The following is a 23,110-nucleotide window of genomic DNA, read 5'->3' as shown; positions in this document are numbered from 1 at the left end:
CACAAATGAACGAAACTGATTATTTTCCCCACATTTTGCGTGTGGTAACAGTTAGCATCTGCTGATTCAGCCATTGGCTACGCATTGGTTCCTTTTTTGGAAGCCTGGAGCATGTTCAAACCTTTTTTTGCCGATCTTCTCGTTGTGGCAGCTAGTCCACAGCAGCTGTCAATCATTGACCGTTTTGCTTTGTTTTTCTTACACGTAGCAATCCCATTCCCTTTTATCAAATCGACAAATGAGACGGATGTATTCTCAGGTTGTCACAGTAAGACTAGTCAAAACCAAAGAGGTGGGTGATGCGATGGATGAGACAGCAGCACTAGTTCGTTGATCACAGTGCCTCTGCTGCATGAAGGGGACTGATGAGTCTGCGTTACTGTAGCGGCAATAAATATAGCCTAAATTACATTAGCTTCATTTGCAATGTTTTAGAATATGCTCTTTAGCAAGGAACTACAACCAACACCGCAAAGATTAAGATTGTAATGTAAAACAACAACAAAAACTGGTCTATCCTGGAATCGCTGTTGGCTTAACTTAATTAAAAATCCTAGCGCTTTAGTTTAGCATATAAGTGGCACTCTCAACATGTCCAACCATCCAGAATTATTACTAGTTTATTAACGTTTGTGAGAAAGCAAACCGTGTGTAAATCCGTCAAGTTCGAAGCGAGATACCAGTGTTTATGTTTGTTCAGATCACTCACCTTTGTTCACAATCAATACAACAAACCAGACTGCCTGAATGTGACAAGATGGCGGCCAGTGCGGACATTGGATTCTGCATCCTAAGACATCTAGTCTTTGTAGATATCTATCGTCTTCATAGCCATAAGTATCTATGTGAAAGTCTATGCTAAAGAAGGAGGCGTTAATGCACCAAAAGTATTTAACAATCATCAAATGAAAGTAGAAGAAGAAGTCTGTAGTCTTGTGAACATGCAACATATAGTGTAGCATTATTTATTTACTATTGAGAGCAGCAAGATGCGCAGTAACCGATCAGGATTCTATATGGCTCCAATGTGACGCAGAATATTTGTTAAGGTAAGCCATTTAAAACTACCGCAAAGAGAAAAGCTTTTCCGTAGTGGAAGTTTCATCCAACCAGAGCCTGCATCTGTATAAATAGTGTGAGCCTGTGCATGTGTGTATTTTTTGAGAGGGAGACCCGCAATGCGGTCTGCTTGCATTAAAACGCAGCCCATTTCTAATGTTATACAGCAATCAGCAGCTTGGAGCGGCTCATCCTTTCTTTGTAAGCACTGGGCTCATTTTGGGCTACTCTGAATAACAGAAGGACACATTTGAACAACGCTGAGGTTCTGAATGGAGTACATGCTAGCCTCAGACACATTTGGGGTTTCTTTTTTTTTTGTCAAATAAATTTCCCTGTTACGCGAGAAGGCACATTCATTTATGGGAGGAAAGCTCTGTTAAAAGTATTGATTCATGATTTTATGACTCAATATTGGGCTATGAAAAGGAATATTGATTTGATATCCATATATCGATATTTTACACCCAGCCCTACATTCTGCAGTGATAAATACAATAAAAGTAATTTACAGTACTGTGCTCATGACTGAATGTATATTTGGAGCTGTTTCATTAGTTGAAAAGCGAGTGAGCTGGACATGTGAGCATGGCTCTTTTGTGGATTTCATGACTGGCATATGTCAAATAAAAACAAATGTTTCAAAATCGAACTCATAATTTTCCTCATTAGAATAACTGTAGTTGTTGTGAGCTGCGCTTTCAGACCAACTCGAGTCAGCAGCCACTCAGCGTGACGCGGCTGTCACCAGCGGAGCACGGAAGCAGTTAGGCTAATTGAATCAAAACGTGCAATATGATGTTTCACCTTCAATAGCCGCTTGTCCTTTAGTACCATCATGAGCACGCAAGAGGAAAGATGCTGAAGTCTCTGATAGATATGACAGGGAATGTCCTCTTTTAAACGCTGCTCCACCCAGAGTGCGTACATTTCATAAAGGTGTGTAATTGACACACTTAAAGGGACATTATGTAATATTTAGCGCCATCTAGAGGTGAACAAATAAGTCACGTTTAATTTTGAGAGATTTTGTGAGACTTCCCGTCGATCCAGGAAACATTCATGAATGAAGTCGGTTCATGTGTGATGTGTTAATTGTGCCTTGTGGCTGCACAACACACACGGTACATTAAAACTGTTACTCCCATGATTTTTTCTAGTCACGTGTGGCGTCTCTCACAATTCGGAAGTCAGCCCACAATTTTAACATCTTGCTGTGTGAACCAGGCCTAAGTCTATGGGAAAATCTGCATAGCCCAAAAAAATAATGTGCAGCAGCGTGCCCTTTTCTGACTTAAGCACATGGGAAAATATGCCCCATAGTTACTATTTTATTTTTATTCATTGCCATGAAGTTCCACTACACTGCATTATAGCCATTATACTCCTGATGTGTGTATAATTCAAGTCATTCTGGGGGGGTTTTTTAAGCAAAGGAGCTGGTTTTAATCAATTACTGGCAGGAGAAACAACTGCTTTAATTATGGGAAATAGGGGCGAAGCCAAACATTTTTCATTAGGGTGGCGAGAGAAGGCCATTCATATGTGCGTGCACCTGCCATTCTTTATCATAACATCCACAGTCAAGGTTTCATGTAATAAACTTCACACATATACAGAACAATGCTCATCCCACTCATAATCAATCAGGAACAGCTTTAAGTAAAAAAGTGACGTTTTGCTGAGCTTAATATACTAGATAATGCCATTTTCTTTGCCATTGCGTCTCATAGTCTACTTCTATTTCATGCACTGATTCGCTAGCGAACAGCCAATGAGAATAATCAATTGTCACCGATGGCCAATGCTATTTTGTATGCTGCGATCAAGGCTCATTCATTCAAATCATCTAGTAAAAAGCACAATAATATAAAAATCTAAATTCTTCATCATTCTAAACATAGATTTTTACTTAGGTTTGTTCTAGTACTGTCAAAGTTAAAGTGTTAACTCGCTCATTAATCAACGCAGATTAATCACACTATTAATTTTGATCGCAGATGTTCCTTTAGCTGATAGCGGATGGTTACGTTAAAGTTAGCACAGGTTGTGTTTGAGCAATAAGCGTAACTACATGCATTTAAGTAAAGCATTTAATAAATGTTTGCATATGACATTCAGAATATTTGTTCATGTCAAAATATTGGGGTCATGGGGTCATCCCCCCCCCCTTTTAAATTAAACAAGTAACTAACTAATTAGAAAAAGAGGATGAGTGTGCGGTGGATCAAAAATTTTGAAGACGTCCTCATAACATTAAATGTCGAAAAAATTAACACATAACAGGTGCTCTTTAAATTTGGCGGGCAAAACATTTTGATTAAAAAGCGTTTTTAATTAAGCGAATAATCATGATTAATCCAAAATTCTAAAATGTGATTTATCAGATTATTATTTTTTTTTATCATTTAACTGCTCTAGTTTTGTTCTTGCTTGCATTATGAGTGTGTGCAAGATTAAAACTATCACTGGATGGTATGATGAACAATGTTGGTTGCTTACTATGGTGTGGAAACAATGATTTTCATTTAGATTGATTCTAAGAATTAAATGCTTTTGTCTTTACTTAACCCATTTTAGCAGGGAGCCATGACCATGTTTCTATCACTAGAGCCGGGAGCGCTCTAGCGCTCTTCTACCTTTAAACCTGGAAAAGCGGACACGTCTTTTTGTTTTGTTTTGATGAATTCTTGGTCTCTTAGCCAATGGAATGTATCAGAATATACACGAGAGTGTGACGTGTCTTGGAATTTTGTTGGAGCATCTATAGCTGACGCAGATTCGTGAGAGTTATGAAATAAATTACGCGACTAACAACGGCGCGGTGGACTTTGAACCAGTTTAACCAGTCGACAGTGGCATATTGTTAAGAAATATGTTTGTAGACAATAAGGATGTTGAAAATTTTGACGGCTATGTAACGGAATGGACAACGAATAATTACCACTCGATCTTCCGAGGTTATTACAACTGTGCTCCAGTGTTGAAGGTGAATATACCCGCAAATGCGACACAGTTGTTTGTTCATTTAAAAATATATACATTTTGAAGGTTTATAATAATAAACTTAGGTTTGTGTGAACGTCACAGGGGTAAGCTCTCAAATATTTTTGGGAATGAAGGGGTGATTCTTAAGTCACCCATAGATTTTAGAGGCATGTTTTGCCAGGTGCTTTAGGCCTTAATGGGTTAATACAGGTTATTTCTTGCATTCAGATCCATTTTCTACTTTATTTATTCTTTAAATATGAATAACTTTGACAGAGTAGCAAGTGTTCTAAGAATACTGCATCCATGTGAAAATAGCAGAAAAATTACAGACATTAAAATGTTCCCCTAATTGGTGGGGGGTGGCCAGAGAGTGAGAAGGGGTGGCCCATGCATGGACACCACATAGCTCTGCCCCTGAGGAAACAACATGTGTCCAAACAATTATACCATGTCCAAACACAAAACTTCCAACTGTGCAGAGGCCAGATGTAACACATTTTAACATGCCGACGGGGCCCGCTACACCTTCAATGTGGAAGAGTTAGCTGTCAGACCTCTCTTTTGTCCCTTGTCCTAACATATTCATTAAGAACCTTTTCTGTCTTTGTTTGGACGATGATTATGGGCAAGACATTCCTGACCTTGAGAAACTATGACGTGCTGCCACTTTTTTTTTTAAATATAAAAAGGAAAGCACCTGTTAAAAAACAACAACTTATCACTACATAGTTCACAAAATCAGACACACAACCACATAATCAATCATGTGACAGCAGTTCAACGGCAGTACAGCATTTTTTTTTTTTTTATGATGTCACCTTCGCTTTTGTTGCAGTGATGCAGCACCCGGGACGTCCTTTATAAGACTGCAACACGGACACACACACGCGCATTCACACACAGTAACGGTACACACACACACATGCACGCACAGTAACGGTACACAAATGCAGACAAACGTACCCTACTTGAGTAAAGGTGACTTTACAACTGAACAGTTGTAATAGTGTAATGGTGTTTACCACCACCTCCCCTAAATTACAGAAGACTGTAAATTACATTCACAGTGAAAAAGCAATAACGTGAGACAGTCTACAGTGTACTGTATATGTAGCTTGTGTTCTGTTCTCCATTAGTTGTTGTTGTCCCACTCTTTATTACACTCTATTGGTGTTTATTTTCCATTAATTGTTGCATGTTTGACTTAAGAATGTAAGCATATTGTAATAGTATCAAACCATATACATATTCTGGATCAAAAATGAAGAAAAAAAAAATACAGTATTGTATATGACCTTTTATTTGCCCCTCCAAATATACATTTCTTTGTATGTGCATCCTGTCCTTCCAAATACTTTTTTCAGTTATGGTCGCCAAACCAAACAACTTTAACCAGTCAATCTCAAAACCAAGCAAAGCTGTTATAGTAATTATAGTCTGGCCTTCAGCTGACTCGTGCGTAGGCAAAGCTATACACTGCACTGAATCAGCAAGGTGACAGGTTGCTGGTGCAAGAAGATCAATGGGATGAAAAATAAAACAGCATAATGTATTTTCATTATAAATCTATAGATTGCATCATCACAATTCATCTTTATGAGTATTTCAAGTTGATGGCTGCACAACAAGACGTAGGTCATCAATTCCCAGTGCGTCTTGGATTAAAGACACCTTTAAACGTCAAAAGAAAAGGTAATACAATGCATGACCAGCCATTCAGTGCATATCTAAAATAAAATAATGAGATTGGAAAATGGAAGCGTTACTTATCCTGTCCCTACAGATCTCAGCAGAGACAGAGACTTTCAAAAATTGGATCAAATACATATGCATCTACACTGAGCTCATTTTTGTTTGATTTGTTTTTAACAAGGAAACATTTGCAGCAAAAGTATGTGGAAAAAGTATGTGTGCTTGCAAGATATGAATAAATAGAATTCATGCTCAAGACAGCAAAAATGGTGTAAGGAAAGAATTAAGAACAGCAGGAGACAAGTTTCCCGTTCTTCCATCTTGCTCTACTGCAGTACTACAGCCTACATACAGATTGCTGCATTGCTGTCCTCGGCAAAGCTGCAGCTGTAATGCACTTAGGGCTGAATCCACAAAATAATGCAGATAGCGCCAATAATTGCACTTCATTTGTACCCGCAGTTCCCGTTCCCATGATTCCCGAAAGAATTTCATACTCCAGACTGCGTGTTTAACCTTTGTCCATAGATATTCAACAGGATAGGACGTTTCATCTTAGACATTATTGGGTATTCTTAGCTGTTATTTTGGGACATTTGCCCTGACACTAGGCACCAGAATTTGCTCTAGAATAGCCGTGTTTCTTCCGCAGGGTGTTCGGGTATGGGGAGGGGGGGTAAGGACTTTCACAGGAACGGTCCTCTCAGCCAGCCCGCTTGTGGCGGTGTCTCCACTGCGGAATGCGACCCATTTCGCGACGTCACGAATTTCGATCGACACGTAAAAGCTGTGCGACGGTTTGTCCCGTGACGTCACCCAAGCACCGCGCAACGAAAATCACAATGAGGAAAGAGAAAAACTTTAGGTGGTTGCTGTTTTTCTCTACTTTTTATTTTATGTACTTGGTTGACTCGCAAGTCACGAGTTTCGATCGACACGTAATCACCTTGCGACGGTTTCTGTGACGTCACCCAAGCATGACTGCAAAAATCAAGACAACGAGGAAAGAGAAAAATTTGTGGCGGTTGCTGTTCTTCTCTGCTTTTTATTTTATGTACTTGGCGTGGATGGATGATTTGAGTGAGAAGATGAAGAATTTGAAAAGGCTAACAGTAGAGTGGAACGAAAATAGGCAAAGGATTATTAAGAGAATTGTGTTGGTGGAAGAGACTTAAGCCGAGAATGCATCATCGTCGCGCATGAATGTAAGATACATTTTTATACTAAAACTTTAGCCAATCAGCACGAAAGCCCGATGGGGAGTTTATCGGGCCGGCGGAGTACCTACCCTCTAGTAGGACCTCCGCTCGTCCCCGTAAGTTCCTGTAAATGTGGCCTGGTTGGGAAGGGTCCTGCAGTGGAGACGTGCACATACGGGGCTGGCCCCGTAAATTTACCCGAAGTTCCTGCAGTGGAAACGCGGCTAATGCTTTGATCTAGGGGTGCACCGATCCCAATTTTTTGGGCTGATCACCGATCTTTAAAATAGCCTGACTTGCTGATTTTGATTTTTACCGATCCCAATTTTTTTTTCTCAAAACCGAGAGCTTACACCTTCAATGTTCCTTTTTTTGGGGGGGGGGGCTGAGCAATACCTGGCAAACAAGGTAAAACATGTGTAAACTGTACATTAAGTAGTTCTCTCAAATATAACTGAAAGGTTTAGAGCGTTGCTTTCCAAACTACTTAGTCTTTTTTCACATTTAAACATTTAAAATTACACTGCAGACCTGTTTTGAGATTTTACAACAACAACAAAAAAGTGCACAGCAGTATCAGTAAAGTGTCCTTCCTGAATATAATTTCCTTGTAGTGCAAAACGAATAAATGTCTAAATGCAGATGTCACAATCTAGATGTAAAAATATCCATCCAAAAATATCTTGCAACAGCTTATAGGATCAAAACCTCCTAAAGTAAAATATTCTATAAAAAAATAAAATGCAGCATGTGTAACATTTTCAAAGCCAACAACTAACAAGATTTACCACAGAACAGACAAGTTGTCACAACACAACTCCAGTTACTTATGCATTAATGGAAGGTTTTTCTTGAACAAAAGCATCTCTGCTTTTTCACCAGATAAACAACTTCTTTTTTCATCTACCACATGACCAGCTAAGCTAAACAGGTGCTCGCTTTCAATGCTTATGCATAGGGCAGAAAGATAGGCTCGGGCAAGTACAGCAAGTTCAGAGAAACGACTTTCATTGAGCTTCCAGAAGGCCAATGAACTCATGCTCGTAACTTGTACTCGGCAGCATACACGCTAATAGCACGTCTCTGTTCCATCAGCGACTGTAACATATACACCGTGCTATTCCATCTAGTGGTAACGTCTTGTTGTAGACTTTTCCTGGGCTGACCTAACTGCGTCTGTATGTCATAAAGTCGGGAATAGGCAAACGATGACTGTTTAAAATGTCAGACGATTTTCTTTCCCGTTGCCACAATATCCGCGATGCTGTGCTGCGTGCCAGTTGTCCCTCGTTGACGAGTTGCAGCGTGTGTGAGAGGCAGGGCAAAATTTTCATATTACGAGCATTGTCCCAAACAATAACATAAACTCTTGCATGCTCGATTCCCCATTGAGCTAACATTGCCTTAAATTCTGCCGCTACATTAGCAGCAGTGTGAGACCCCGGCATTTCTTTGCAGTGTAGAAGTACTTTATGGCGTTCAAATTTTTTGTCTATCCACTGCGTAGTAAGACTCAACATCGACATTAAACTTAAGAGTGTGGCTCCAATTTTTTTTAAACAACTCATGTAATGCAACTTCTAAAACGTATTTCCAACTTGGCAAATCATATCGTGGGCTTAAGTGCTGCATCAGGCTTCTGAAGCATCGGTCCTCCACGACCGAAAAAAGGTTGGTCATCTAATGCCATGAGCGCCAACAGCGGTCCATTGTCTGGCTCCTTGCTCACGCTAGCTTTAGCTAAGTTAGCCTTAGCTTGGTTGCTAACTTCAAACATCGCATACTCAGCAGTGTGGTGATTCCTTAAACGACGAATGAGGTTTGTTGTGGGAGGCCTTGCATGCAGTCCCGCAATGACTTATTTCGGCATTGCACGCATTACAAATTGCGATCCTGGGCTTGTTTACTTTTACTGGGAAATGCTGCCAAACTGTCAACATATTGCTGCTGCTGTTTGTGACACTCAAGTGCGCATTTGCACACGTGACCTAGAGGGCGGGCGGGTTTATGTCACAGCAGAAGAGGGCAATGGCTGACTTTTTCGGACTTACGTAAGAGAAATGTGATCGGTGGACAAGATCGAATTTATTTTGCGGGATCGCTCATGCACCCCTACTTTGATTTAGAGGGTGTACCAGACCCGGCAAAATTGATATGAATGAACCACATCCAGATGTAAATATCAGCAAACTCAAATTTCTCATATGTTGACATAACTTTTACATTCATGGATTGAAGACAAACACATGGAAACAGAATTGCTAAGCAAATGAAGCATCCTACTGTCAGCTACCGTGATTGGCAGCTTGGCCAACTTCCCCCTATTGATATTTTAACTAACTATTTCAGATGAGGTCCTCCACTGAAGAGGGCACTGAGCTGAGAGCCATATATTGATCTCCTGCATTTCAATAAGAAGGTTTGTGTGTTTCGGAAAATCTGTTTGCGGTGCTTGCTAAAAAAAAAAAAAAAAATAATAATAATAATAATATTTGTTACATTCACAAACATGTACCTTGTTAAGTTTAAATAAATAATTTTTTACAACCTTCTTATGTTTAAATTCTTCTCAGCAAGTCAGTGCCCCATCAAAGGCAAGCTCTTTTTAGAACAGCCACACTTGTGTTGTCAATGTCAAGCTGGCACCACCACATCTACACGTTTTTTGTTTTTTTCCCAACCTGTCCTTTCTTCCCTACTCCTCCTCCTCCATGCATGAGCTCACTTGAGGAGAAGAAAAATAGTTAATTGAAAGCAATTAACTACAAAGGGGCCGCTTGTCAAAATTGTCAAAACTGTTATGTGGCCCATGCCTAGAACTTGCCACTCGAGCCACCAATTAAAGCTAAACGAGCCAGACGTGGGGCAAGCAGTGCAATGAGTATGACTGCATTAGGCAATATAGGCAAATGCTCAGGGTGCTGCGGCCTCCAGGGTGCACCACAAAATCGGCAGTTTGGAGTGGATCATTTTAAATGTAATCATATTTAATTAAAATATTGTTATTACTATTAACCTATGTTAGAAAGTAACCATTGTTTACATGCTTTTTGGTATTATGTTTAATATTTTGATGTCCTACTTTAATGAAGGTGAGTGAACCCAAAGTAAAGTCTAGAAATGTTTTATTTTGCTTCTCTTACGGGCAGCTTTTGATGTTACAATTTGCCTGGAGTCATTCACATTTCTTGTGGGAAAGGGGTAAAGGTACGGTTGATCACTTAGACGTTTGTGTTAAGTGCTTATGGTATAGCATATTTGATTATTTATGTGTAATGTCAGGTCAGTTTGCACTTGCATATTTTCATTATTTAATATGCTAGCTCAGTGTTTCTCAACCTTTGAGCCAAGGCCCCCATTTTACATTAAAAAAAATAAAATATCTCACAGCACAGCATGAGCAACAATTTTCTAAAAAGTATGCATACTGAAATATGTATGATCATGTCTCAATTTAATTGCAAATGTACTTACACAAAATTTGGTCCTTCTTAATTGAACATAAAGCAGATTTACCATAAGAAACTTACTCTGAGTTGCTATTAAATAAAATAACATTTAATTGTTTTGCCTGTCACTACACATTGCTGGGAAAGATGAAATAGCTCTAAGTATTGATAATTATCAAACAAATTAAGTGAAATGAATCATGGCACCCCTAATGATCTTTCACGGCCTCCACCCTGGTTGGAAATAATCACTTTGGTTGAGTTATTTAATTCATGAATACAGTGATTTATGTGATATGGGTTCACTATTATGTACAACATGGACACATAATGTTGGAGTCTTGCTAATTTTTTTGTCTGCATGGTTGCAGACCGTACTTACCAGGATACCCTCCTGTGATCTTTAACGTCTCAACACTCACCTTGCCACTGAGAACATTGAACACAATGGAGACATAATACTCTCTCTTGGAGGGGTCATAATTATTATGGTCAGTGGTAGAAATTAAAACTGCTCAGTAGATGTCCACATTGGCTATTCCATTATTTGTTGTCGCTGTATTTACAGCTGGCTAGCAAACAGTGACGTGCGGTGAGGTTCATGACTGATGAGGCATTGACTCATCTGGATTTGGATATAAAAATATGAACCAAAAATAGATTTGGCTATATTTCCATTTTGAACTTAATTGAAACTTTTGTTTTCAAAGCTTTGAATTATGCTTCAATCAATTCCAAATTGCGCTACAATATGCAAGAAAAACAAAATAATATTTTATATAAGGTCATGTTTATTGTTGACGTTTATTTTTCTTGATGTCTCTCCTTTAAAATTAAAAAGTAATTGGTCTCACCTTTATATTTAATATGTTATGAAAGACCCAATTGTAAAAAAAAAAATGCCACATGTATGGTATCATTCCAGCATGTCTGATGTTTCTAACAAATCAATCCATGTCAAAATTGGTAAAGAATTGGACAAGGTATTATTAATTTTGTTCATGCAGAATTACTCATCGTTTCCTTATCGATGTCATGTTTGGGTTCTGTTTTTCCTTGTATGTATGTCTTCCTTGGTCTTGTTAAGTGTAATCCTGCCCTTCCTCGTGTCAACCAATCAGTGCCCTCAGACACTTGTGTCTTGCCCCAGGTGTGTCTTGTTGTGTCATTAGCGTGTGTGTATTTAGTTAGCTTTTGTTTTGAATAATTAAATGTATTTTTGTCCATCACCTCTGCCTCCTTGCCCTGCTTCCCTGCGACTGGGTCCTCCACCAAACTTTGCCATCTTGACAGAATGAACCAGCCAGAGAAGGACCCAGCGGGAGCTCTGTCATGCCAGGAACAAATACTTGCCTCCGGAGCCCTACTAATAGCCTTGTTGGACGAAGTCCTGCGGCACCTGGCTTTGGCTGGTGGCGCTCTGGGTGTCAGGTCGAACAGTCCTCAAGTCCCCGAACCACGTCTGCCACAGCCTCAAGTCCCCGAACTACGTTTGCCGCAGCCTCAAGTCCCCGAACCACGTCTGCCGCAGCCTCAAGTCCCCGTCCCACGTCTGCCGCAGCCTCAAGTCCCCGTCCCACGTCTGCCGCAGCGTCAAGTCCCCGTCCCACGTTTGCCGCAGCCTCAAGTCCCCGTCCCACGTCTGCCGCAGCCTCAAATCCCCGAACCACGTCTGCCGCAGCCTCAAGTCCCCGAACCACGTCTGCCGCAGCCTCAAGTCCCCGAACCACGTCTGCCGCAGCCTCAAGTCCCCGTCCCACGTCTGCCGCAGCCTCAAGTCCCCGTCCCACGTCTGCCGCAGCCTCAAGTCCCCGTCCTACGTCTGCCGCCGCCTCAAGTGCCCGTCCCACGTTTGCCGCAGCCTCAAGTCCCCGTCCCACGTCTGCCGCAGCCTCAAGTCCCCGTCCCACGTCTGCCGCAGCCTCAAGTCCCCGTCCTACGTCTGCCGCAGCCTCAAGTCCCCGTCCTACGTCTGCCGCAGCCTCAAGTCCCCGTCCCACGTTTGCCGCAGCCTCAAGTCCCCGTCCCACGTCTGCCGCAACCTCAAATCCCCGAACCATGTCTGCCGCAGCCTCAAGTCCCCGAACCACGTCTGCCGCAGCCTCAAGTCCCCGAACCACGTCTGCCGCAGCCTCAAGTCCCCGAACCACGTCTGCCGCAGCCTCAAGTCCCCGAACCACGTCTGCCGCAGCCTCAAGTCCCCGAACCACGTCAGCTGCAGCCTCAAGTCCCCGAACCACGTCCGCCGCAGCCTCAAGTCCCCGTCCCGGCTCCACGGCAGCCTCAAGTCCCCGTCCCGGCTCCTCGGCAGCCTCAAGTCCCCGTCCCGGCTCCGCGGCAGCCTCAAGTCCCCGTCCCGGCTCCGCGGCAGCCTCAAGTCCCCGTCCCGGCTCCGCGGCGGCCTCAAGTCCCCGTGCCGGCTCGACGGATGGATGTTTTAAAGATTGTGAAGGACTAAGGGGACATCCAGTTGTGCTTAAATAGGAAATTAATCAAATTGCTTTTGTGTTTGCATATTTTTCTGGGACTCAGTCACACAGTGGCCCAGAAAAATGGCAAGCATCTAACACCTTCTTAGTGTCTCCTGCTCTACTACTGCTTACACTCAGATTGAAGACATTGGGGATAACAAAAAAAGGGTAAGATATTACCAACCAACTGTGCCTATTAAATGTGTAGATGGCAGAAAGGATATCTTCTTCCTGGAGTGTACTATGCAGTAATGCGGAAATTAAACCTTTTATGTTTAAAATAATTATTCAGATGAGGAATGTCTTGAGGTTGTCACAGACAACCTGGTGTAAATGGATCCCATAACTATATGTCTTTACTATTGATTTAGTGGTTGAGTGATACATTATAAAGAATAGATTTGCATTTGTAGCATTATTACTAACTATAACAAGACTTCAGAATAGAACTGGTTAAGTTCTCGTATAGCTGGGAGAGCCAGGGACAGCCTCGCTTTATCACTGTGGCAAGTGCACGCACACAGCTACACGCACACACACGCACACACATAATCGATACACATGCTCTGACAGACTGGAAATGAATAAGCACAGAGAACGGCTTAAAGGAAATCACTCTATTGTCAATGCAGCAGGCAGACGAACAACAAGGTTTATAGAATGTATGTCTATGTACAGTATATGTGATTATGAGTGTATGTGTTGTGCACGCAGGGGGAAAAAAAGCAGCACAGTCTGCAATAATGATAATAATGCAATAATGATAAAAAGACTGCTTTCTTTTCCCATTTTGCAAACAAGGCTGCTTTAGTGATGCATACATGTGCCACGTGTTTGTGTGACTCTGATTCCTTTAACATTTTGCACTGGAACCCAGTAAATTGTGCACATTTGCTCTGTGACACTCCTTCATGCTGCATTTGTAATCCAGATACATTTAAAGCTGGTTTCACTGCCACCTCCTACCTTATGTTGCATTCACACCAAAACCGAGGGGAGGTGTTTCGACGGCGCGTTTGCATTGTAGTCAATGTACTTCACGCGGACCGGAACGAAAGTGCATGGGGCGGCGCGGAGGATGCGTTTGGAGCACTGGCCAGTGCGGCGCAGCGAAATCCGCACAATCGCATGTTCGCCAAAGTTGAAAAATATTAACTTTTTTTGCATTTCGCGTCACAGTAGCCAATCGGCTTTGCGTACCGGCTGCGTCATACGCAGGATCCTGTCTGTTGTCACATCAAGTGTAACAACACCGCCAGCCGGGACCAAATGGTGAGAAAGGAAGTAGCATACAAGTACTAGTATGTATATTTACTTGCTGTTGAACTGAGGCTGTACCGAGGTAGCAGCAGTGTTTATTAGTGTTGTTCTGATACGGATACTGGTATCGGCAGAGACCCCGATACTGCATTAAAACAGTGGTATCGGTATCGGTGAGTACTAACAGGTAACATGCCGATACCATTAATTCTGACGCTAATATAGGATTTTGGATGCAGCATCTTGTGTCTTGGTCATGCACGACATTCACTGATGTGTGACATGTTCACTGCATGCCGAGATAACAGATCGTATTGGCCCTTGAATACTCTGAACCAATGGCAATGTTGAGAAAAAAAAAACTTCGGTATCGGTATGGTGTCGGCATCGGCTGATACAAAGATGGGTATCGGAATCGGTATCGGGGGCCAAAAAACGGTATCAGAACAACACTAGTGTTTATCATCCATGCCAAAGTTATTTAGCGCAACTGCCGGCTGCCGGATTGCCACTAACAAGGCGGAAGTGCTATTATGTACCTCAAAAACCTCTCGCTGCTGGAGAAAATAGTGCCCCAGCTGTATAGTCCCAGGAAAGAAGTAGAAGTAGTCGGTGGTGCTCTCTTTTTGTTGACTCGCTAAAGTGCTCTACAGTCGCTGTTCACCAAGGAGAATGCATGAATGAGCGGAAATCGTTCCAAAAAACTTGCGGTGAAAGGCTAGCAAAGGAAGCGTTCCAGAACGCCGTTTCGGTTTTGGTGTGAATGTAGCATAAATCTTGTAAGAGCACACTCTTCTGCAGATTGTGGAAGATCTCTGAATGCTGAATAGTCTGTCTGACAGATGAGCCGCAAACTGCACTGAGGCAGGCAAAGAGCAGCACGCAGCTTGTGAGCCAAAATCGACTTTTTATACATTCTGACATCAAGTGAGTTTCCTTTATAAATGGAGTTGCAGTTTTTAAATCGACAGTAGTCTTCTGTCGCTAATTGTTGCATGATCAAAGTGAGCATTGAGCAATAAAGAAAGCCTCAGAGAGATGTGACCATAGACCATTTTGGATGATCTCCAGAGATGCTAAGTTGAGAAAGTGGAGTGGAGGAAGCTCCAGAAGGTCAAACATACAATAACGGGCAAGTTACGAGTAGTGCCTGCCTTCTTTCCACATAGTACCACGACCAAGTGCAGTGCAAAACTTTGTAAAATTGATCTCTTCGCTACCCAGCAGTTATGTATAAAATGCTTAAATGTAATAGTTGTCTGTTAACCTTAAAACACACTAATACTGTACTGTATTTGTCAAGAGTAAAATGAATCCACAGAATCACTGGAATTGGAAATATTTACTTTGTTTTTAGGGGGTTTATTTAGGGGTCAAAATTTGTGCGTTTTTTTTTTGTGTGCATTGATTTTGTGTTAATTTAAAGTTCCTTTAACGACACAATTTTTTTAAACGCGTGATTATACTTATACTTATACTTGGAAAGCCTGTACTGGGGGCAATTCCAGTCACAAACGCAGCAGACACGTCCACACGTCCACGTCAAAATTTAGCTGTAATACATTTTATAATAATACATCTATTTGTGGAGATTGGGGTCAAGTTGTATTTTACAATTTTAAAAATGTGCACAAGTTAACTCATGTAATTTAGATAGCTCCTAATATGAAAAGAAAGATGCACTGAGCTGTCACCAACGTCTTACAAATGCAATTATTCTATCTAGTGGCAGAAATATGACCACAACACAAATCAATATCACACTCATTTTTTACAGTACAGTACTTTTTTTTAATTTTAACTCAGTTTTATGTTTTATTATGAAATTACTGTATCGATGACTAAAAGATGGAGCCATATTTCTATTAGTTTAACATTTGTTTCCACTTTTATGTTAACAAGAGTATGAAAACCTTTTGTACATTTTATTGTACATTTCGAACAGATATCAAATTTGCGATTAATCATGAGTCATGCGATTAATTACAATTACAATTTTTAATCGCCTGACAGCCCTAATTTTAATAGTGTGATTTGGCATTGTAAATTCAGGGGCATGGTATTAGATGTTGAAATTGCCCTGTTCCTTTGGTCAAACAACTATGACGGGTTTTCTCAGGTCAATAACTCCCACGAGAACGCTCTTCAAATGTCATGTCTGTCATGAATAAATAAAATCATCCCATAGTGTGTGTGTGGGGGATGCGTGTGCGTGTGTGGGTGTGTGTGTGTGTGTGTGTGTACACTTGTCATTGGTCAATACTGTACATGAACACAGCTTTGCCATGTTTACATGGCACATTTGAGATGATATGTCTGCTACCACCGGCATCATTCTGTATTTGTACAACTGAGCTTGCGACTAATACGTGGTATGGTTGCTATTATGGGTGTGCTGAAAAAATCGATAGGCAATACATCGTTGCGGGCCTCATTACAATACATGTATGATACGCAGGTGTCAGAATCTATATTGCTCGTTAACTTTAAATAGGCAGTTAAAGGAAGGTTGCTTGCGCAGAAACAGCAGCCTCTGAAATTTCGCTCATGCACTAGCTGCAGGTGCGGTGTGGGGGCCCAACATGCATTGTACTTAACAAGCAGTCTTTGATGTCAATTGCCTTCAATTAGTCCACGTGCAGCATGAGCGCAGCGGAGTGGGGGAGCAGACGAAAGGGACATTAGTGCCTTGAGTGTTTAGTTTGCATTGTAGCCTACTTATTTTTTTATTATTATTCTAAAGGGTACGTGTGAAGTCTGTTTTAAAAATAGCCCATCAGTGATTGGATATTGTGTCTTGCTAAGAAAAATTAAAACAGAGGAACAATAAACATTTATTTACTTATCAACTAAATGTACCAATTTTTCTATATTTTGTTAAAAATCAAACTAGAATGTATTACATGGGGGGGGGGGGGGGGGAAATGCTATTATTTCCCCAAATATTTCAAATAAGCACATTTTAGAGCTGTAATTTTAATACTTTGATATTTTTACTCATATCGGCTCATGCCTATTCATATATTTTCCCAGTGTGTGTGTGTGTGTGTGTGCGTGCGTGCGTGCGTGGGGGTGCGTGAGTGTGTGAAAGCTGCTCCTTGCTCTGCAGTGTGCACATTTAGACCAGGCATGCCGCTTCGTGGTAAACCAGAAGAGCTGCTAACAAAAAAAATGTTGCCATCCAGCATAATGAACATATCATTTAGGTATACTGTACATATGACTGTTACACTAAAAATGCAAGTAAATTCATGTAAAATATTAGGATATGTATCGCCTTGAAGATCATGTATTGGGATTGTTGAATTATTAACATTGTTTTTCAGTTTTAATTTATATTTTAGCCGTTTTGGATTTAGTTATAGCTGTGTAGCTCAATGAATAGTATTGTCTATTGTATTTTTATCTGTCTCTCTCGTCTGAGAAGAAAAGGGCAACAAGTTTATTTTTTATGTTATCTAGAAGGGAGTGTAGTCTAGTACCGGTCTCAGCCGGTTGAAGTGAGACAGGTTGATTTATTATTGTTTAAGTCTAATCTGATTTGTATTCCTGGGAACTTTTGCCTTTTTGTGAATGGGAGGAGACTTTTCGTATTTACCCACTTTTCAATAAATAATGATGTGCAGGAGAAGGAGGGACACACTTTTGAACAGAACACTGCTTGGGTGACTTCATTTGTGTGATCAGAAGCTTCTGTTTTAATGATACCTTTGCAAAGGGACTTCTTCACCAGAATCTCACCATTCAGTTAATTGAACACGCAAAGAGTACAATACTTAATATAGTTTACTCTAACAAATGGTGATCCCGACGCTGAATTATAACGAATGGTGACCTCCTCCGCTGAATTCTAACGGATGGTGGTATTCTGACGTAGAGCAAGCTGCGGCGTTCACGGACGGGCGGAACTTCTAGGCCTAAATAAATAAAGTACGGTAAGTGGAGACTTTTATCCACGTAGGGAGGTTCTGTCTGTTTGGGTCCGCTGCAACTGGTTTTTCGTCTTCTAAATTGTCTAAAATTTTAAATGAGATCTGTGTGAACAAGTTGTAGTTTGATGTCGTTCTATTGTGAGTTGGGATAATTCCGACGATATTGAACTAAACACGTCGTGGGGTGGTGCATTTAGAAGTGACGTGAATGCAGACTCAAAGAGATGAAGCTTTTTTTATACGGGATGAAGTAGCGAATTAGATTTTTTTAATTTGTTTTGTTTCTCGTCACGCTACGAAGAATCCTTAGACCATAATATATATTGAATAAAAGGGTTTGCCGGATGATGTAAAAAGTATTTATTTTTACTAAGTATCGCGAAGATTATGGTGCGCTCTGCCTTTTTGGCAGTTTAGGCCGATCGGGGACTAGTATCATAATTGCTCATGACTCTTGGTGAGAACGTCCATTTACACGTAATATGTTTTTTGAAAAAAAAAAAGCGCCTGTTTGAAATTGAACAGTATTGAGGGGTCCAGGTTGATTACAGCGATGATTGGATTTTGTATCACTGTATTTGCAATCGAGAGATTACGTGAATTTTATTTTATTTTTTGGCGCTCCTACGATTGTAGTTTTGGGGTCAGGATTACCGTATGAATTTCTTTTGTTCTACGGTTTAATTCGATAGCGCGTGACAAGTTATTTTGAAAATGAGCGCCTTGCAAAAATTTTGCAATATATGGAGAACAGTTTAGCTCAGCGGGATTGGACAACCGCTGTGTATAAACGAGAGGTCACGTGATTCTTATGTGTGTTGTGTGGCCATATGTGTTAACCTATTGAACTATTATACTAAAAGTGAGACGTCACTGTATTGATAAATATTAATACTACTTGCGTAGAATAGAAACCGAAAGTAAAAAATAGCCTACAAACAAAATGGAGGCGATTTCGACCCGGATACAGAATGGTTTGTCCTGAATGCGCTTCCGGTTTATAGTCGGGACTTGTACTTGTGAGTCGCAGCCGTGCGGAAAAATAAAAACGTCGATAAAAAATGAAGAAACAAACTATGGATCGATTGTATGAAAAGCTTTCGCTGGACAAAATGGTACGTCAGACTTTTGTATTTTCTTTGTTGGTAATGATGTAGTGGCTGAATTAGATGCTAAAATGACTCCAGCATTTGTGGAGCAGTTTACGGGTGATTTGTTCGAAGTTAACCCGTTTACTGAAATCACCGTACAAAACTGCGGTTTAAATGCCATAAGATTTGTGGACAACGAATTGATAGAATAAAACCGTTTATTATTTTCTAATGACTTAAGAGTGTGTGCGTATGTATTTGAGTGTGTGACCTAGCTTCTAAAAGGTGGGGGCTATTATTGTGATTGTGAGTGAGAAATGTGCATATGGGGATTTTGTTTGTTTTTCTTCAATATCTTTAACTAAGTTTGGTGTTGTTTTTGTGTGAGATGAGACTGTTGTGATAGTGGCATTTGTTTTATTAATGGGAATGTGGTAAAATAGGTTTTGCGATGTATAATGTTAAGATCCCCCCCCCCCCCCCCCCCCCGTTTCTAGGTTAGAAGAAAAGGAGGGGGCTGTGGGTTAGAGCATAATGTGTCCTCGTAGTGGGACTTTTTCTCTTTTTTAGGTAAGAGAGGAATGATAAACAATAAAAAATAAGTAATAGTATTTGAAAGATATTGTTGAGTTTTTGTAGAAGAATATTACATCAGTGTTTTATTTTATTTTTTTATTTTTTTTTAGTGACTGAGCCAATAGTCTTTACACTTTAATGATTGATGAAGATGGTTAATTTGTTAACTTTCCCTTTTCGGGACAAATGAATAAAGAATAATGATAAAATAATGGTATTTTGTTTGAGCTGTATTGAGTTGAAGTTATAAATGTCTTTGAAAATGACATAATGATAATGATTTTTAATATTTGTTTTTTCTCTGAGTGTGTCATTTCAGAAACTGATGTTTGAGTTCCAAGGCAGATGAGGGTTTGATGGCCTTCACTGATTACAAACTGCGAACGGGATGCGCCCCAGCTGCTGATACGTTGTATTTGCAAGTATTGCTAGTAGCTATTTTGAAGGGGTATTTAAAAAAAAAAAAGGCTGTTTTTTTACGAAACATTTTTGAGAAAGCAGGAAGTGAACTGTCTTGCTATGATCCCATTTCCTCAGTCTGGCATTGTAGTGCATTGGATCAGCCAGGTGCATTCGTTGGTCGAGGTGAGCGCCTGGAAGGACCGAAAATGTGTCATCGGATCCACATTGCAGACAGCGTCTGAATGGATGTGGCAGAGATCAAAGGTCAAAAGCCGCAGAGCAACAGTCTTCTCCTCCTGTGCCTACAAAACATGATGCTCAACTTCCACAATGCCCAGTGACTGTGTACAAGCCTCATTACAGATGTCTCCTCTCATCGAACTTTGTCTGACACAGCCCCGCCCTGAACATTGACTTTTGAAAGCTGGTGGTCTGACTGGGATGCGACCCTTCAATCAGTGAAATGCTGCACGGTATATGCAAGGCATTTTTAATGTGTTTAATGGGGAACTGTGATCTATAGCAAGATATTTCAGGAAATTGAAAACGACATATGTAAATTTGAAATGAGGGATTGAGAAAATTTATTTCAATCTATAGCCTACTAAATTTTTGCCTATATTTTTGGGAGAATCAGTTTCTGAATTGGTACAATGGGAATTTTATTAATATGATATGATACGATATACTTTTATTTTCCCCTAGAGGAACTTTTTCCTGGACTTTGTCCTGCTGCAGCTATAGTATAAAATAAATTATAGAATAAAATGAGTAGTAACAAGTAAAAGACTAACTAAGAGTTTGGTGGTTAATTTTAGATTTTTTTTTTATTTTTTTTTTCACAGCACTGTGATTTATGAATCCTAGAAATATTTTTTGTGCTGTGTTTTTTACGAGCCCCACTGATCTGTAAAAAAGGTGAGGTTGATTAGCAGTTTAAATAATTTTTAGTTTGATTAAATCTAGAAAATGGTAGATATTTGTAGGTTTTGTGTAATTCGTATTCTGAATTAGATTAATATGGTTACCTCTATTTTTTATGGCCCCAAAGTCATCATATATTAGTGTCTTAAATTGTATCTGCTTGTGCTCATATTTATTGTGTTTTGTAGCTCTTTCGTTTACCTCATAGCCTGATTTAGAGGGTTGTGTTATTTACGGCGTCTTTTGAGTTTTGAGTTATGAGGTCTCTATTTTATCCTCCCTTTATCTTGACGTGTTTGAAAAAATCAGTGGATCTTTGTCAAAATGAGGGAGTTTATGTTTAAGAAATTAACCAATGTAGACGAATTAGTAGATTAAAAAATGAAAAGGTTTTGAAGTGATAATCCACAGTTTGAATATGAAGAAATCTACCAGAGGAAATCGATCGCAAAGTAAGTCTGAAGCAAGCAAGGACAATAATGCATATTCGCCGGATGAAGGTAATTATATTATATTATATATTTTATTTTAGAAAAATGTAATGTTTGGAGCTCAGTGTTTGCAAAAGAGTATAGATAATATGAATATATGTGAGCTTTTTCCAGGATGTCACGATTCGGCCGTTCGTGGAATTCTGGGAAGAGAATATATGATATGCTAGTAAAATGATTCCTTTCAGGATGGTGAAAGGCACAGTTATGCAAATTTAGAACAAATTTAGTCGTGGTAAAAAATTACCTATTATTGAACAAAACCTATTTGAAAAATAAATATTTACAAGCTCTGTCTTATATTAATGAATGAGCGAATGTCATTCAACTCAATCAAAGGCTGGGCACAAAAATAGATCTTTTCCTGTTCCAACAGCACAGGACCTACGGATCTTAACCAAATAACATTTACTAATCCCAACTAACAAAAACTATCAGGGTTTTTCCTCCAAATAAAATTTATGTGGGTTTATGAGAAGACTAAACATATTCCGCTCTCAGGTTGATGACGGAAAGGAGAGACGAAATTCCACAACTGGTCTACAAGGCTGCCGGCTATCTCATCAACTGATGATCATCAATCTTATCACCTCCGACCTGGGAGCCACGTCAGCTGACCCAGTGTTCGGTTCTGGAGCGGCCGTTTGGACATCGTTTTGACATCATTCAACGGATCAAGTCAAGTGCCTTTTCCTGGGCAATCATCACGAGAATCACATTTGCAGGCAATCTATTCTGGGGTTCTGCAAAAAGCTGACAACGTCATCTTCTCATTCAACAAAGAACTTCATCACGAGATGGCTTCAAAGAACACATATTCGTCTGCCGATACATTGCGACACTTTTTAATGAACAACATTTTATGTTAAGCCTCACATATGTTATGCTTATTTCACTAAAAATCTTTTAAATGTATCAAATTGTTTTTTAATGTCATATGATTGCTAAACTACCTCCTCTCCTGTTAAAGGGCTAAACTATCTCCTCTCCTGCTAAAGGGATGTTTTAATGATAATTATTTCCACCACACAACCATTGAAATTTTTTTTTTTAATGTGTTGAGCTCTCATGAGCTCAAATGAGGGAATGTTGAATTATTAACATTGTTTTTCAGTTTTAATTTATATTTTAGCCGTTTTGGATTTAGTTATAGCTGTGTAGCTCAATGAATAGTATTGTCTATTGTATTTTTATCTGTCTCTCTCGTCTGAGAAGAAAAGGGCAACAAGTTTCTTTTTTATGTTATCTAGAAGGGAGTGTAGTCTAGTACCGGTCTCAGCCGGTCGAAGTGAGACAGGTTGATTTATTATTGTTTAAGTCTAATCTGATTTGTATTCCTGGGAACTTTTGCCTTTTTGTGAATGGGAGGAGACTTTTCGTATTTACCCACTTTTCAATAAATAATGATGTGCAGGAGAAGGAGGGACACACTTTTGAACAGAACACTGCTTGGGTGACTTCATTTGTGTGATCAGAAGCTTCTGTTTTAATGATACCTTTGCAAAGGGACTTCTTCACCAGAATCTCACCATTCAGTTAATTGAACACGCAAAGAGTACAATACTTAATATTG

General features: G+C 40.1%; 1 protein-coding gene across 2 annotated transcripts in view; it reads right to left on the bottom strand.

Moving 5' to 3' along the window:
* LOC147184683 (voltage-gated potassium channel KCNC1-like) overlaps positions 1-23,110 on the bottom strand; it is a 72,894-nt gene that overhangs the window by 34,641 nt on the left and 15,143 nt on the right. The gene's annotated exons all lie outside the window — the stretch shown is intronic.

This window comes from Leptonotus elevatus, chromosome 1 (genome assembly GCF_054856555.1).
Source record: "Leptonotus elevatus isolate MCC_2025b chromosome 1, RoL_Lele_1.0, whole genome shotgun sequence".
Lineage (NCBI taxonomy): Eukaryota > Metazoa > Chordata > Actinopteri > Syngnathiformes > Syngnathidae > Leptonotus > Leptonotus elevatus.
This window is presented reverse-complemented; position numbering and strand designations above follow the sequence as displayed.